We start from the raw sequence: 8422 nt of genomic DNA, 5'->3' as shown, positions 1-8422 counted from the left end.
ATCTACTCACGACAGCCGATGATTTCGCGATTCTGTTGGTAATCTCAATGTCCATAGACAAGTTGTGACATATTGTAGATCCCAAGTAGGTAAAATCATCAACTATAAGGAGAGGACTCACGTCAATGCTGGTGGATGGAAGGTTAGTGGTTCCCTGCACCATGATCTTAGCCTTTGGAGGCTGATGGTAAGACCAAATTTTCTACATGTATTGACCACTTGTTGCTTAGATACTGCAGCTCATTCTCTGAGTTTGCTACCATCGTCTGCATATAACAACTCGCGAATAACAATTGTATTGAGCCGGCCGTTGTGGCCGAGCGGTTCTAGGCGCTTCAGTCTGGAACCGAGCGACCGCTACGGTCGCAGGTTCGAATCCTGCCACGGGCATGGGTGTATGTGATGTCCTTAGGTTAGGTAGGTTTAAGTAGTTCTAAGTTCTAGGGGACTGATGACCTCAGATGTTAAGTCCCATAGTGCTCAGAGCCAATTGTATTGACTTTGACCTTGGCCTTGAGACGGGCAATGTTGAAGAGATTTTCATCAGACCCTGTATGTAAATACACTCCCTCCTCACAGTCTCCAAAAGCAAATCTCAGCAGAAGGGAAAACAAAATCCCAAACGGAGTAGGAACTAACACACTCCCCTACTTAACACCGCTATTTACAGGGAATGATTCCGATGTTTTGCTGTTGAAACACGCTGTTGCTTGCATTTGCTCATGGAAAGAGCCAGTTATCCGTAGTAGTTAAGGTGGGCATCCAATCTTGCAGCAACTTGAAGAGCCCAATTCTGCTCACTAAATCAAATGCTTTGACGAGTTCAACAAAACTATTATACAGTGGTCTCTGCTGCTCACAGCACCTCTCTTGCAGTTGCCGTAGAGAAAAAATCATATCCACGGTTGATCGGCCAGGTCTGAAGCCGCGTTGAGATCCTGGGCAGTTTCTAGATGCTAGGAATTGCAATCGCATTAGAATGACTCTTGCATAAGCCTTCCCAGCTACACGCAACAGTGAAATGCCTCGGTAATTGTTGCAATCACTTCTTTCTCCTTTCTGTTTACACGAAGGAACAGTCTATGAATTTCGCATGCTTAGTGGGACGTAGGCTTCTTCCCAAATGATTGTGAGAAGTGAATGTAAGTGCCATAGAAGGACGGGCTTGTTATGCGTAATAATTCTCACGGGGATCCCATCTTCACCTGGAGACTTTCAATTAGCTAGGCAATCTATCGCTCTGCCAAGTTCTTCCATAGTGGGCATTGCATCAAGCTCTTCCATAACTGGCATTTGTTTGATGGCATCAAGTGCGTCCTTGCTTACTTCATTTTCAGCTGCATACAGCTCGAGGTAGTGTTCAACCCAGCGCTCCATCTGCTTTCTTTAATCAGTAATAACTTCTTCTGCCTTCGTCCTCAGAGGAGCTTTTTTCCTGACAGTTGGACCAACTGCTTTCTCAATACCATCGTACATTGCCTTAATGTCCCCAGAATCGGCAGCTTTCTTTATATTTGTATATAAATTTCGCCAGTAGTTATTTGCGCATCTCCTAGATGTTTGTTGTGCCCTGTTCTTTGCTTCTCGTCGGTCATCCCGAGCTCTTCCATTTAGGTTTATTGTATAAGCAAGCAGGGCTTTCCGTTTTACCTCAATGACTGGTTCCATCTCCTCCAAATTTTGCTCGTACCAGTCCTCGTTTCTATTCTCTTTCATTCCATAGGCCAATACGGCCGAGTTGTGATGGCGTCAGAAAGTTGTGCCCATTTGTTATCGATATTCATTTCTGTTTGTGCGGTTCTTGATAAAGCACATTCAAAACTACTGGCAAATTCTTGTTTTCGTTGCGAGCTATGAACATGAAATGTGTTGATCCGCGGTTGACCTCTCTGTTTAGTGTGGTGATATTTCTTAGCGGTGAGCGTCAGTCTGCACGCCACCAAAGTGTAGTCAGTGTTGCAGTCAGGGCTATGATAGCTTCGTGTCAGCAGGACACTTTCTAGATCTGTACGCCCAGCTATGACAAAATAAAGTTGGTGCCAGTGACGAGAGATGGGGTGATCCAGCCCACCTAGTGTCGATCTTTAAGTTGGAAATACGTGTTTGTGAAACACAGACCATGAAAGCTGCACACTTCTAGCGCTCTCTGGCCATTATCATTTATTTTTCCCACTCCATGATAACTCAAGCAAGTCAGCCAGATGCCGTTATCCGACCCAATTCGAGCATTAAAGTCGCCAAGAATATATAGTGACTCTGGGCCAGGTACTTTGACTATCCTGTCGCTGAGTCAATCACAAAACAGATCCTTCTTTTCTACGCTGGATGATAAGGTGGGAGCGTACACATTGAAGATGCTGACAGTTCCACATGAAGGGCATACTTGTAAAGTAAGAATCCGCTCTGTTCCACCATGTGGTGGCACAATATTGTTCAGGGGGATTTTTTTAACCGCGAATCCTACAACGTGAAGTCTTGGCTCATCTTGTGACTTCCCCTGCCAGAAGAACGTATAATTAGCTTCTCTAATAGAGACCGTGTCTGGTAGCCGCGTCTCCTGTACTCCCACAATGTCCAAATTCAAGCGACAGAGCTCCCTTTCAATAACTGCAGTCTTACGGATGAAATCAACCTCTTGGGCATCGTCAATGTATCTTGGACACATGCTCCTGACGTTCCAGGTGGCTATAAGAAATGGCAGTTTCTTTATTATTTCCTTTTTATTTTTCGTAGATGTACTTTATGTACCCGCTTGTTGAAGATCGCATCTAAGCTCCGCATACCATATGAAGCAGGCGGGCCGTGGCGGGACAGCATCTTATTGGCTGGGGGCTGCCCAGCTTGAGGCGGGCGTTAGCTGTCCAGTGAGATGTGATGATCTCTCCCATTGTCGGAAGTGGCCCCGAGCGCTCAAGTCTTACGCCAATCAGACCGATCTTATAACCGATGACTGCCTCATCCCGTGTTGTTCCGATGTCTTTAGACGTCGCTGAAATGTCCTCTCCAGAATGCTACATGCCTGAGCGATAAATATGAAGACACGTGAGTCGCCCATGCATCACGGTCTCCCTCTCGACCTAAATGAGAGTGTCCAGAGGAAAGGCAACCCAATACATCTGGTATCACTTCGGTTGCAGGAGCAGCCGGAAGGGAACGTAGTACGCCTTCCGGCCGACTTTTGGGCCCCACTCCAGATTTTCTTTCATGGCTTTCTCCCTCAGCCTTAATCCTTCCCGAGACTAACCACAAGGTAGTGGTATATATGATGGTAAGTAAGATAATTAGATGGCAGTGGTATGTAAGAAGGTATGTAAGATAATTAGATGAGGAAAGGGGTGGTAACTGTGGAAAGGGTAGAGTAGGGAATATGTTGGATATAAGATGGGTCGCTGTGAGGCACACTTCGTCTGGTCCCCTGCTGTGATCTGTCCGGCTAGGTTAGATTGCCAGTAGGTAAGGTGCCGCCCTGCGACCGTAGCGGTCGCGCGGTTCCAGACTGAAGCGCCTAGAACCGCTCTGCCACACCGGCCGGCAGCACGCGAACTCTCCCGTCCGCGGTGCCTCCTGGGAGAGAATAGATATTAAACAACGCTAATTTTCACCGTTAAGCTCACTGCTTCATACTTCATAAACACATGTTCACTAAATTTTCCCAATTAATTAGATTCAGGACGTACATTCATTGGTCCTAAGGAGTAGCATGCTATTTTGCATGCCATATGTGCCCATAGCCCATGTTAACAGAGTAGTACCCATCAGATCTGAACACCCACAAGGGTGCACAAAAATATGGAAACACCACGAAAAACGCACTTTTTAACGTAAACGCAGATCCTGGCCAAGCCTTCAGGATGTGCTGTCTCATTTGACCATGAACGGCATCCATGCCATGTCCTCAATATGTTCCAGGTGTCAGTCGCCATCAGAAAAATGTCCTACATATATATGAGCTAAGTGCATTCGAACATGGACAAATTGTTGGTAGCCCTATACCAATACAGTCGAAATGTTTGGTGTCTCAAGTGACATCGTATCGAAGATTTATAACTCGTACAGAGGTAGCGGAAAAACATAGGAGAGATCGGTTGATAGGACACATTCTGAGACATCAGAGATCACCGAATTAGTACTGGAGGGAAGTGTCTGTGTGTGTATGTGTGTGTGTGTGTGTGTGTGTGTGTGTGTGTGTGGGAGGGGGGTGGGGGGAATCATGGCGGGTGACCAAGAGGTTAATACTATAAGCAAGATTCAGAAGGATCTAAGTTGCAGTAGTTATTCAGAAATGAAGAAGCTTGCACAGGAAAGAGAAGCATGCAGACTGAAGACAAGAACAACAGCAAAATGACTGTATTGTACTAACAATAGCGTCATCTGTAGCAGGGTGAATTGCAGTGAGTAACACAGTCCCTAATTCTTTTGTGGCCTGAATCGAAGCCAATGTCTTCTACCGCCGTAGAGGTTCACACGCTCCATTGCAAACCTATGATGAAGAAATAGAGATATACATAAAGAAACGGAAGAACTGATAAACTGTGTAAATGTCAACGTAACTTGTATAGTTCTAGTTATTGTAATGTTTCCAGAATGAATCTTTCTCTCTATGGTGGAGCTTATACTACTTTGAAACCTCAAAGATAATTGAGAGTTGTTGGCGAAAGTGAAGCAGTGTCGGCAAGAGGACTGCTCGCGAAAGGTGAGGTCCTGAGTTCGAGTCTCGATCCGGCACACAGTTTTAATCTGTTACGAAGTTTCTATTGGAATGCTATTGTAGAGAGAGGAATGAAGAATCACCGAGAGAATGGACAATGAGGTAAGAGAGAAAAGAAGCAGAGAGAATACTCCAATAGGTTTCTTTTCGTTACAGCGAACATCCTCTTTCAAAGTCACAAGGAACGAAAGAGTTGGAGACGCGCAAAGACAGCAACTGGTAATCGTCATCCATGGACAAAGTCTTAGAAATCAAATCCTGAATGCGAAGCATGAAGCATGCCCATAATCAGTGGCCATATTGGGAAACTGGTTTACTGTGACTGGGTCACAATAAAGATTATATGTACCTACGAAAGAAGCCACAGAGTTGAAGGATTGTTAACGTTACCATATTGATTAATTTGTTAAGTTTTGCGAGCCACTGTCGTTCGTCATCAATATTTTTTACGTTACGTTAACTAGATTTTCACTAAATTGTTGACTTTTTTTAGTCCAGATTGTATGCCTCATGCAGAGTGAAATTTGGTTACATATATCTTGATAAGAAGTAATTCCAGTGTGCAGACACTTTCGTTGACTTATTGCATCTATGACGACGCACACGTTGAGACGATGTGTATGAGAACATTATGCTGTATTTACCTCATGTCAGAAAGATAGTGCAACTGAATCGTGACTGAAAATAGCGTAGAAATATGGTAAAAAACTAGTACGGATGCTCAGCTATTAAAGTACCTACTTACATGCATATAGTAAGAATACAGTGTAGTATCACTAACAAATTTTACAAATCAGTACAACTTTGTAGCTGTAAGTATTACGAACGTTATTCCCGTTTGTACGTAGGAAGTCAGATGATCTGCAACTAAAGAAGATCCTCGATACTTGACTAACATTCTTATGTAAATAATATTTAAGTGATTTGCGTGCATTGATGACTGGGAATGAATACTAGTGGCTCGAAACGTGTCACAAACAAATTACTATCGTAAGATTAATGAACTTTCCACTTTTGGCCGGTTGCGATACGTACACATTGCTTTTAAATTACAGCACAGCAACGTCGACCAGAATTTTGGTACGCTTTTGTAAAATGAACTGGTTATTTCCTGAACTCAGCGTTTTTTCACACAATGAAAACCATTTATCGAGAACGAGGCTCGTAAAACAGCTACCGACGTTGAATAACTGAACAGCTTCGTAATATAAATTTCTTTGGGATAAGAGTAACGTTCCAGCCATGAACCTAGAACGACGATAAAGGAAAGTTTTTACGAGCCTGCGAGGTGGACTACAAAGCGAATAATAAAATTCAAAAGTGATAACGAAAAGCTGAAGTCTGCAGCTCTCTTAACTAAGGTCACACTTTACATTATTTCGAAATACTGTGAAGTCTGCTGACGGAAAAAGTATAAGTGTCTCCAGTTCGTCGACACAGAGAGAAGGAACAAAGATGGCAAAATCGCGTATCCCCGTTATCGATTATCGATGCACATAAGAAATTTAATGCCTCAGTAAAAAGTAGTGAATTTCATGAAGAGGCGACCACTCGCAAGCGCACGCCTGCACATTTGCTCGAGGATCGTTCGCACGCACACACACACACACACACACACACACACACACACATACACACACACCAAAAAAAGGACTGAGGAAAAGATTAGACGATTCTGATCGCGAGCTCTCCGTTATTACATGGCGGGGTAACGCCAATCTGCATGCATGAAATGCGGACGAAATGACTTAAACATGTCCCGGTTGCTGGAGAGGCCTTATCACGGCCAGTAACAGTCCATTTAACCGGAGTGCCGGGTCATTAATGCGGAGAGATACTCCGGGGCGCGGCAGAAATTCTTAATTTGCATTAAACGGCGCTCTACGTGCTGCCCAGCCGCCGCCGCCGCCGCCGCCGCCGCCCCCCGTCCGCGAGCTCGCAGCGGACTGCAGGCTCCAGGGCTACGCGGCGCTGCGCCCTGAAATGTAATTTACTAAAAACCGGAGCGGCGTCCCGCGGCGATCTGCGCCCCTCGTTCTTTGCACGAGGTGAGTCTCGTACCGTGTGCGAGGCGTACCGGCGCAAAAGGCTTCCTAGATGAACGAGGTGACGCCATTTCACTACACAGAGCCCGTATCTACACTAGTTGCCACTAACATTGCAACGGTATGTAGGTGACCTGCACAAATATAAAATAAGCAAGGAGTCTGCTACCTGCTTGGATATACTTACCATTTCATCGTAGCCGCATAGTAGATGGGACTAACATCAAACACAGGGGAAGATTAAGCAGTAGATATCACGTCTGAAAGTGGCATTTGAATGTTGTTTGTTTCTTACAAGATCGCGTAACGCCACGTATGAGAAGGTGAAAATGCGATAGCAGCAAGATGGTGGAACAAAACGAACGTCTTCAACTTTTGTAGTACTGTCTTCCTCAGTTGCGTGTAATATTGCGGTATATTAATAATTTTTACTTATGGACCGTCTGACAGCAACTGAATAAAACACAATTTTAGTGCCATACGCGTTCCGCCTTTATTTTATGCAAGCGTTCAGTTCATAGTGCTGTCGAATGTGGGAAAAAACCGCAAATTGGCATTCATAAGAAGAAGAACACCAAAAATACAACAGGAGCGTAAGATGAAAGAAAGTGTCCACACAACCTGTAAGTACAGTTCAAAACATTACTACTTAATAGGAAATACCAACCACCAGAACTGTTTATAACCTACAGGCACAGTTACAAAAATGTAAATTAAATAGGTAACATATGTACATATTCCAGGCCACTGATGATGTCTTGCATAAAATAAAGGCGAAACGCATATGGCACTAAAATTGTGTTTTATTCAGTTGCTGTCAGACGGTCCACAAGTAAAAATTATCAATATGCCGTTTATATCTTTTTTTTTTTGCTGACATTTTACCGTATCTTCAAGGGGTCGGGTGTTTAATTTGGATTGGGCAGTATTAGTGGTAGAGGGTGGTACGATTCTCTTGCCAGCGGTCGCTTTCTTTACATCACAAACATACGTCCAGGTGATCTTATTTTCCCCGACTGTACCTCTTTCCGTATTTAAAGAATCTACGTGACCTGCCACCTCGGCATCGTTTTGACTTTCATTTTCTGAGTGAACAGAACTCTCATCATCGGAGTATTCTGCATTTAACATTTGTGCACCGTTTGCAGAGTGACTTAAATGAACTTCTTCCGCCGTCAAATCTTGTTCTGCATCAATGACTGGCTCATGTTCCGTTTGGACTACAATAGTGCGTAGCCTTTCTCACTACACAAACGAGCTTTGCGTCTCTTAAGCATTCAAATCATTTGCTGCTTTCGCAAGCTTCCTACTCTATCGCCACAACTCTGACCTGATTTCAAATAATACACACATTGAAACTTCCCGGCAGATTAAAACTGTGTGCCCGGCCGAGACTCGAACTCGGGACCTTTGCCTTTCGCGGGCAAGTGCTCTACCAACTGAGCTACCGAAGCACGACTCACGGCCGGTACTCACAGCTTTACTTCTGCCAGTACTTCGTTTCCTACCTTCCAAACTTTACAGAAGCTCTCGTGCGAACCTTGCAGAACTAGCACTCCTGAAAGAAAAGATGTTGCGGAGACATGGCTTAGCCACAGCCTGGGGGATGTTTCCGGAATGAGATTTTCACTCTGCAGCGGAGTGTGCGCTGATATGAAACTTCCTGGCA

General features: G+C 44.4%; 1 non-coding gene across 1 annotated transcript; it reads right to left on the bottom strand.

The window, feature by feature from the left end:
* Nucleotides 1–8133: 8133 nt before the first annotated feature.
* Trnas-cga lies at nucleotides 8134–8208 on the bottom strand. Its single transcript has one exon. It is a non-coding gene; the product is annotated as a tRNA-Ser (tRNA).
* Nucleotides 8209–8422: the final 214 nt, after the last annotated feature.

This window comes from Schistocerca piceifrons, chromosome 1, assembly GCF_021461385.2.
Source record: "Schistocerca piceifrons isolate TAMUIC-IGC-003096 chromosome 1, iqSchPice1.1, whole genome shotgun sequence".
Taxonomy (NCBI): Eukaryota; Metazoa; Arthropoda; class Insecta; order Orthoptera; family Acrididae; genus Schistocerca; species Schistocerca piceifrons.
The sequence above is the reverse complement of the archived record's forward strand: the minus strand, read 5'-3'. Positions and strand labels throughout refer to the sequence as shown.